Source organism: Crocuta crocuta, unplaced genomic scaffold, assembly GCF_008692635.1.
Source record: "Crocuta crocuta isolate KB4526 unplaced genomic scaffold, BGI_CrCroc_1.0 scaffold179, whole genome shotgun sequence".
NCBI classification, from domain to species: domain Eukaryota; kingdom Metazoa; phylum Chordata; class Mammalia; order Carnivora; family Hyaenidae; genus Crocuta; species Crocuta crocuta.
In genome coordinates, this window is record NW_027551568.1 from 5,154,430 (window position 1) to 5,164,519 (window position 10,090).

Consider the following 10,090-nt stretch of genomic DNA (forward strand, 5'->3'; position numbering starts at 1 on the left):
TAGTTTCAGAGACTAACAGAAAAATCCAGATATTAGTGACTTAAATAAAATAGGAGCTCAGTTTTCTTTGGGGTGACACACAGTCCGGAAGTGGGCAGTCCAGCCTGGGCCAGGAGCCCCACCTCACCGACGACACTTCTGTGCTCAGCCATACCAGGTGCATGGCTTCTACCCCCAAGGTTAGTTCACAATCCCGAGATGGCTGCCGCAGCTCAGATCTTCCCGTCTTCATTCTAGACTGAGAGCAGGAGGAAGTAAAAGAGCAAAACCTACCAGTTTGAGGAACTTCTCCAAGAACCTCCACTTCCTGCTGTCTGCTTATAGATCATTGGCCAGAGCCAAGTCACATGACCGCCTCAGCTGCAAGGGAGGATGGGAAATGTCATTAAAATTTTTTTTAAGTTTATTTATTTTGAGAGAGAGAGAGAGAGTACAGTCTGGCGAGGGCCAGAGAGAGAGACAGAGTGAGAGAAAATCCCAAGCAAACTCCACACTGACAACACGGAGCCAGATGCAGGGCTTGATCTCACAAACCACGAGATCATGATCTGACCCCAAACCAAGAGTCAGATGCTTAACCAACTGAGCCACCTAGGCATCCTGGGAAATGCCATTTGTAACAGGTGTGCCCCAAATTGAGATTCTCCAGTGAAACAGAAGGGGAGGAATGGCTTGGGCGGGCAGCTCAAAATGTCTGCCAAATTCTTATGTGGCCAGTGGACCAGAAATGGTCCAGCCATTTTTCTTGCAGGGAGAGGAAGCTAGGTCCTTCTGTGTGCATTTCTTCCACATAGATGCTCATTTGCCCCTCAGAACACTTGGGAAGTAGATATCACAGGTAGATATTGTTATTCCCACTTACCTGTGAGGAAACTGGAGTTCAGATAAATTAGGCAGCTCCCTCAGGGTCACACAGCAAATTCCAGAGCTGGGTGTCTAACGCACGTCCGTCTGACTTCTTCCCCCTACATCATCCTGACTCCATTGGTCTGCAGTTGGTGTCACCATTCATTTATTCTTTCAACCACTGACACACATAGATCTTTACTAAGCGTTGGTCCAGTGGATGAATGATTGAGGGGCGCTCACTCTAGTGAGAGCAGACTTTGATCAGGGCCATACAGGGTCCTCTCCAGGACCTTTTTCTGGGGACCACCAGGGAAACATCACCAAAGATATATGGTGGCCCTGAGCCTGGAGTGCTGGGAAAGGGAGGGCAAGCAGAAGGAAGGGTGCAGCCCAGGCATGAAGGGCTTTCAGTGCAGGTGGGAAGATGGGGTGATGAGGTGCCAGAAGGAGCCAGGGGGGCAGGGGAAGAGCACGTTGAGGGAATGACCTGCCAGCCAAGCTGGGTCTTGGCGTATCTGCTGGCACCCAGTTGGCTTCCACTGCATGTTTATAGCCTCTCACGCACATCTATTTTGTTTTTAATTTTTTTTTACATTTATTTATTTTTGAGAAACAGAGAGAGGCAGAGCATGAGCAGGGGAGGGGCAGAGAGAGAGAGGGAGACACAGAATCTGAAGCAGCTCCAGGCTCTGAGCTGTCAGCACAGAGCCTGATGCGGGGCTTGAACCCACGAACCGTGAGATCATGAGCTGAAGTCGGATGCTTAACCGACTGAGCCACCCAGGTGCCTCCAGGAAAGAGACTCTTAACTACAGAGACAAATTGATGGCTACCAGACGGGAAGGAGGAGGGTGTGGGTGAAACAGGTGGTGGGGATTAAGGAGGGCACTTGTCACGATGAGCGCTGGGTGTTGTTTGGAAGTGTTGAATCACCTTATCATACACTTGAAACTAATATAATACCACTATGCTGGAATTAAAATAAAAATGTAACGGGGCCCCTGGCTGGCTCAGTCAGTATGACATGTGAGACGTGTGACTCTCGATCTCAGGATTGTGAGTTCAAGTCCCATATTGGGCATGGAGCCTACCTGAAAAATAATAATAATAAAATAAATAAAATAAGAATGTAATAAGAAAAACTATGCCTTCTCTGGCTTTTAAGAGATGATGTTGGAAGGCAGTAACTTCCGCTTTAACTCTGATTTCTGCCGGGTCACTCAGAGGTGACAACTGTGTGTGTTGGAGGTTGCTGCCTGTTCAGGTAACAGGTATGAGGAGATGGGGTGGGGAGGGGAGATCTTGACTGGCCCGGAACATTCTCTCATCCACGTCCAGGTACCTATCTCTGGTGGAGACCCCAGGGATGTCCGTTAAGGGGGCAGATGTCTGCAAAGGGAGAACAAAGTTCCTGGATGAGCTTGGGCTGAGAATTTCAACTGTCAGATCCTCCGTCGCTGTGATTCTGAGCTCCGCCCCGCCTACCTCACTTATGCAAAGTGGGCACAGGAGGAAGAGTTTACACGTGGGACAGAGAAAGGCACGAGATGCTGGTACAGCTGAGGTCGGCAGTGGGCCTGGGGACTCCAGGAAAGGTCCTGGGAGATCACTTGTTGCCAGCTGTGCGTAAGCTGTCCCCGCCGCTGCGCCCGAGCCCTCTGCCCAGAAGGAAGGCTGTGAGGAGACCATGCCAGCAGCCTGGGGCTGCTCTAGCACTTCATGCGTCATAATCCATTCGTGCCTCACCTCAGCTCTGCAAGGCACATACCGATGCCATCCCCATTTACAGAGGGAAAACTGAGGTGCCATCGCAGAGTGATGCATGCAAATTCAGGAGCTCATAGGCGATGGAGTCAGGATTAGAACCCATGGCGACTGACACTCTGATCCTGCATCCTCATCAGGTTACAGGGATGAGTAGTGGCCCGAGGGAGGGTGAGCGTGTCTGCTCTTTTAGGAGGTCCCCGTAGGAGCTGTGGGCACTGGAAAGTGAGGGCTCCATACAGGAAGCTGAGATGCCCGTGTCGGGTGTGAGTGCCGGAGACTTCCTAGGCACGGGCCCCTTCCTTATTGCGCATCCAGGCCGGATCCGCCCGGAAGCTGCTACGCGTGGGGATCAGTCAGCATTTGTTGAACTGACCTGACACAAGCTGCTATAAATGTCCCTTCTTCCAAGACTTCAGCTTCCTCATCTACAGAAGGAACACAAGAATCTGTACAGCCAAGCGTTGCGTGTGTCGATTACATGCAACAACGAGACCTCAGATTCCTGGACGGGTGACAGGTGCGGCGACAGTGTCCTGCACGCTGGGGTGGCTCAGAGTTCCGGGAAGGAAAGGAAAGAAGTCACGGGTGTGAAGCAGCCCAGGGAGGGAGCGGCGTTCTTTCAGGTGATCACAGTTGACCTTCGTGACCTCGTGACACAAATATCCAACTCCAGCAAAGCTGGTCCCGGCCTTTCCCAATTCCTTGAAAAGTAGCAGTGTTTTTCTGCTTCGGGGTCTTTACCTGACACCCCCCGCTTCCCGGAACATTTCCTTCTCTGCCACTTGCATGCATACACGCATATGTACACGCTATCCTATTCTTCTGTCTGGCTAACATCTTTAGATCACTTTTACACGTCCCTTCCGGGAAGCATTGTCTGACGTCCAGAACTACCCCAACGCAGACATACCCCCAAATTGTCTCTGCGTTAACCTGCTGACAGACTTCTGAACTGTTCCAGGTTTGGGCTATTTGGAAAGTAAACCTCGCGTGAACGTTCGAGCATAAGTCCTTTTGGAGATATATGCTTTCATTTCTCTTGGATATATAGCTGCAGGTGGATGGCTAGATCACATGCTAAGTGTATGTTCAACTTGTAAGAATCTGTGGAACTGTTTTCCAAAGCGACTGAGTCATGTTACACCCCCCACTGTGTGGGACTCTAGCCCCTCCACACTGTCACCTGGATGGGGGTGATTAGCCTCCAGGCGGGGTCATTCTGACAGGCGAGTGCCGGCAGCTGGCTGCGTTTTAGTGAGGATTTCACGTTTCTTTTCTGTGTCTCCCTCTCTGTCTCTGCCCCTCCCCCACTCACACTCTGTCTCTCTGTCTCTGGAAAATAAATAAAAAATTTAAACAGGGGAGGGGCAGAGACAGAGAGGGAGACACAGACTCTGAAACAGGCTCCAGGCTCTGAGCTGGCAGTCAGCACAGAGCCCGACGCAGGGCTCGAACCCATGAACCGCGAGATCATGACCTAAGCGAAAGTCGGACGCTTAACCGACTAAGCCACCCAGGCGCCCCTAAAAAAATTTTTTTAAAAACCGCTGACTTTTTGAAGAAATCGAATGCATCAGTCTACTTTTGTTCTGTCTCTCCTGTTCTATTGAGCTATTTGTTTCTTTTGATACCCATAGCAGTTTCTTAATCACTACAGTCTGACTGCTTTGCATCAGGTAATGCCTGATATGTAAATTTGTTGTGCCTTTACAAGGGTACTTTGGCTTCAATAGGTTCCTTGCCTTTCCCTATGAATTTCAAATTACTTGTCAATTTCTATCCAAAAGCCTGCTGTGGTTTTGGTTCAGACTGTGTGGAATCCATAGATCAGCCTAGGGAATTTACATCTTAATAAGGTTGAGTCTCCTGACCATGGATACAGTGTAGTTCTCTGCTTATTACCATTTTCTGTAATATTTCTAATACTATTGTAAATTACGTTGCTTTTTAAAATTTCAGTTTTGGGTGGTTTTTTTTTTGTTTTTGTTTTTGTTTTTGTTTTTTTGCCCACTGATAGTATATAGAAATTCAATTGATTTTTGTTTACTTGGATCCTGCGAGCTTGCTAAACTCACTCAGTAGTTTTCGTGGTTTATTTTTACAGGTACCATCAGTTTTTCTATGTAGGCAATCGTGGAGTCTGTGAATAAAGACCGTGTTCTATCTTTACCAACCTAGACACATTTCATTTCTTTCATTGCCTTATTGCACTGGTTGGAGCCCCCAGTACCATGTTTAAAAGAAGTGGTTCGAGCAGATATAAGTGGTTCCTTCCCGAGTCTTTTACCATGAAGTACGATGTTAGCTGTTAAGTTTTTCATGGATACTCTTTATCATTGGAAGAATTTCCTTTCAATTCCTACTTTGCTAATAGTTTTAATCAGAAATGGACATTGACAGAGGGGCCCCTCGGTGGCTCTGATTAAGTGTTGACTCTTGGTTTCGGCTCAGGTCACGATCTCATGGTTTGCGAATTCCAGCCCCAAGTCCACGCTGAGCATGGAGACTGCTGGGATTCTCTCTCCCTCTCTCTCTGCCCCTCCTCCACCCACTCTCTCTGTCTCTGTCTCAGAATAAATAAGTAAACATAAAACACTTTTAATAAGAAATGGATGTCACATTTATTCTGAGGTTTTTGTCTATCAAGCTGATCACATGGTTTTTGTTTTTCAGTCTGTTACAGGTTGAATTACATTATTTCTAAATATTAAATCAACTTTGTATTGTTAGGATAAACTCAACTTGGTCATGATATTACTATTCATTTGCTGTCGTTGTTGAGAGAGAGAGAGGCATAGAGAGAACACAGGGGAAAGGGGCAGAAGGAGAGAAAGAGAATTGTAAGCAGTCTCCACGCTCAGTGCAGAGCCCAACATGGGACTTAATTTCACAACCATGAGATCATGCCCTAAGTCAAAATCAAGAGTTGGACACTTAGCCGACTGAGCCACAGACATCATATATATATATATATGAATTATATATATGAATAGAGATATTCTTTTTAAACATATTATTGGTTTCTATTTGCTAGGAACTTTTGCATCTAAGTTCATAACAAATATTAGTCTGTGTTTTCCTTATAACACCTTTCTGATTTTGAATACCATTTTCAATACAAGGTATTGCTGGCCTCATAAAATGAGTTGAAGTATACTCTCACCTTACTTTCATAGAAAAGTCTGATGAGAATTGCATTTCTTTCTTTCTTGAATACTTGCTAGAATTCAACAGTGCAGTTTGGTGCCTGGGGTATTTATTATTGGAAGGCTTTAAACTAAAAATTCCATTTTTTTAACTATATAGAATATATCAGGTTATCTGAGGGTTTTTGGAATCATCTTTGGTGGTTTTTGTCTTTTAATGAATTTTCTCATTTCATCTCAGCTGTTTAATTTATTGGCACAAGGCTGTTCCTAATATTTCCTTATTATCTTTTTAGTTTATGTAGATTCTGTCATGATCTCATTGCTCTATTCCTAGACTTGATAATCTGTCTTCTCCTCTTTTGTATCTTTTCCATGACTGGCTTGGCTAAAGGCTTATCAATTTTATTGATATGTGCAAAGAAAAAAATTTTAGTTACTGAGTTAAAAAAAATTTTTTTAAATGTTTATTTCTGATCAGATAGAGTGCGAGCGGGGAAGGAGCAGAGAGAGAGGGAGACACAGAATCCGAAGCAGGCTCCAGGCTCCGAGCTGTCAGCACAGAGCCCCACGCAGAGCTCAAACTCATGAACTGCGAGATCATGACCTGGGCTGAAGTCAAACACTTAACCGACTGAGCGCCCGCCCCTGCCCAGGTGCTCCTAGTTACTGATTTTCAATAGTGTTTCTTGTTTCATTGGTCTCTGATCTTATTTTCATTATTTCCTTTACTTTTTTACTTCTTCTTTTTTTAATTTTTTTTTAAATGTTTTATTTATTTCTAGGAGAGAGAGAGACAGCGTGAGCAGGGGAGGGTCAGAGAAAGAGGGAGTCACAGACTGAAACAGGCTCCAGGCTCCGAGCTGGCAGTCAGCACAGAGCCCGACGCGGGGCTCGAACCCACGAACCGCGAGATCATGACCTAAGCGAAAGTCGGACGCTTAACCGACTAAGCCACCCAGGCGCCCCTTTACTTTTTTATTTCTTTTTAAATTTTTATTTAAATTTCAGTTGGTTAACATGCAGTGTAAGATTAGATTCAGGTGTACAATATAGTGATTCAGTACTTCCGTACATCACCCTGTGCTCATAATGACAAGTGTACTCCCTCATCCCCATCACCCATTTTACCCATCTCCCCACCCACCTCCCTTCTGTGACTATTAGTTTGTTCTCTACAGTCCAGAGTCTGTTTCATGGTTTGTCTCCCGCCTCTCTCTTCCCCTCCCTCCCTTTTTTTGACTTACTTCAGGTTTAATTTGCTCTTTTTTCCTACTTTCTTAAGGGAAAATTTGAAGTAGAGGTCTTTTTTTTTTTCTAATCTAGGAAGTTAGTGCTATAAACTCCCCCCTAAGGAATGTGGAGTCCAGATGATTTCTCATTTCTTATCCTCATTTTACATTACATTTCTTGCTTCTTTACAAGCCTGGCATTACTTGATTGATGACAATCATTTTAACCTGTTAGGTGCGAAATATTTTTGTGTTCATATAAATAACCCTTAGGCTTTGTCCTAAAATGCAGTTAAGCACCTGGAAATATTTTGCTCCTTTCGATCTGGTTTTTAAGATCTATGAGGTGGGACCAGAATGGTGTTTAGTTTAGGGCTAATTATTCCCGTATCGTTGAGATATGATGTAAGTACTCTACAGGATGATTCCAGAATTACAAAGTTTTCAAGTCTGGCTGGCAGGAAACAGCACTATTCCCAGCCCTCTGTGAGCCCTGAATGCCAATCCCTCTAATCCTTCCTGGCCTCAAGTCGTTTTCTCACAGGCACCTGCTGACAGCACTGTACTGAGTAGTTGAGGGTGACCATTTGCAAATTTCTGGAGTTCTCTCATCTCATCTCCTCCTCCTAGAATCTCTGGACACTGAACGGTCTGGATTCTGAGCACTGCCTCCTTAACTCAGGGAGTCCTGGGGTCCCACCTGGATTCCCTTCCCTGCAGCAGTGCCTAGAATGTCTCTCAAAGCAGAAAGTGAGGGTGCTTGTTGGGCTAACTTCATTTATTTCCTATCTGTCAAGGTCACTGTCCTTCATTTCCTGATGTCCCTTTTCTTGAAAACTATTGTTTGTTTTTTAAATTTTTTAAAATGTCTATTTATTTTTGAGGGAGACAGAGACAGAGAGCGTGAGCAGGAGAGGGACGGAGAGAGAAGGAGACACAGAATCGGAAGCAGGCTCCAGGCCCTGAGCTGTCAGCACCGAGCCCGATGTGGGGCTTGAAGCCACGGACCAGGAGATCATGACCTGAGCTGAGGTCCAGGGCTTAACTGACTGAGCCACCCAGGCGCCCCTTGAAAATGATTGTACCTTTTGCCTATTAATTTTTGTTTCCAAGTGAGAGGGCTAATCTGGTCCTTGCTACTATTGCCTGGTTGTAAGCTTTCGACTAAAGTAGCTTTAATTGACCATTCTCATTTCAGCAAGATTATGCATCTTTGCATACAGTTATGATTCTTTTTCTCTTTCTGTAAATTATGTATTCATTTCTTGGCTCATTTTTCCCTAGAGTGTAGAGTATAGAGCTCATTCTTCCTTCTATAATTTTGGTGAACATTATAGAGATTTATGCATAAGAGATAATAAATCATTGTTATTACTATGAAATTAAATTCCAAATGTTTGCCAAGTATAACATTTGTCATTTATTTTTATGGGTTTTTCCATGCACGTTTTTTATTTTTATGTAAAAATATTTTCCTAAATTGCTTCTAAATTATTAAATATAGTTCTTTTTTTTCCTAAACGTTTTATTTATTTCTGAGAGAGAGGGAGAGACAGCATGAGCAGAAGAGGGTCAGAGAGAGAGGGAGACACAGAATCTGAAACAGGCTCCAGGCTCTGAGCTGTCAGCACAGAGTCCGCGGGGCTCGAACCCACGACCCACGAGATCATGACCTGAGCCGAAGTCGGACGCTTAACCGACTGAGCCACCCAGGCGCCCCTAGGTATAGTTCTTAAATAAACAAACAACACAAATAAGCACATTTGGTGGAAATCAAGCAATACAGATGTTTTAAGCACCCCTCCGGTGAGAGGCATGAAGGTTCTGACGCAATAGCCGGGCTCTCAGTACCCAGATATTATTGGAGAAAAATATCTTTGAAATATACTTGTGTTGAATATCTACATGTATCTATATTTGAAATCAGTTGCTAAAGTTGGGTTGGGTGAAGCTCTGTAGGCTGAATCCAGCTGTTCTTCATCTCAAAGCTCTAGTTTTGGAGAAATAGTCCCCGGGAAGAAACTCCAAGCACAGGAACCCGGGCTGAAGACCCCCACTCAGCCATGGACCCCGGACGGCAGCTGGGTAGGATGGCTGGGGGGGAAGGGGTGCCACCGTTCACTGAGCACCTGCTATGTGGCAGCCACTGTAGAAGTCAGTTGTATGAGAACGGCTGCAGCGGATATCGTCTTGGGAATGCCCTTCCTAAATTCGGAAACCCACCCTCCTTACCACCCCTGCCTCCCTGAAGTGGAAATTGGCAACTCACTTCCCCAGCGCCCCTTGCCATTCAGGGCAAGCGTGGGAACCGGCCTCCACCAATCAGATGCACGGACGCAAACCTCTGCTTTGGAAGAGAGAAGTGATTGGAGGAGGCACGCGCTTAGGGAAACGGGCTGGAGAGTGAGAATGACAGAGGAGGCTGCATTCTGGGACAGTGGGTGGCACTGGGGTCCCCCCCTCCGCAGGGCCCGTCCGCCCCCGTCCGCCCTGTGAGCCGAGATGTCTGTGCGCAGTGGACGTGACATTGGGGGGACCTCCCTGGAGGTGACCAGCACGGAGGCTGGGACATTTAGCCGCCACCCCTGATCCTCAGGCCCTTTGTGGGGGCTCATGCGGGAGGTCCCTAATACCTTTAAATTGGTGCTGGTGTTGCCTTCTTTTTCAGGCTTGTCGGGAAGGAGACACATTTGAAACTTGCAGCGTCTTCACAGCTGACAAAGAGAGAGGGAGGGAGGGAAATAAACATTTCTCCTTGTTTGCCTAGAGCATGGTGATGGCAGACAGTAAAACCTTTGTGTTATGGCCACCGACCCTTCCCTTTGTTCATTGGAAGAGGAGTCCAGCACTTTCTCTGCACCAGAGGCTGTGCTGGGTGACAGATGACTATGAGATGCAGGAGGAAAACCAGGATATTAAATCCCTTCGACCAGCAAGGATATCAAAACAACAAAAGCCTCACCACCCCTCGCTGCGTCTGGTCTGGAAGATAATTGCGTGCCGGGTGCACAGGGGGAGATATTTGAAATTACAGGAAGCCCAAACATGTTAATTTGATAAATTACTGGGAAGTTGGTCCCCCCCCCCCCCCCCCCC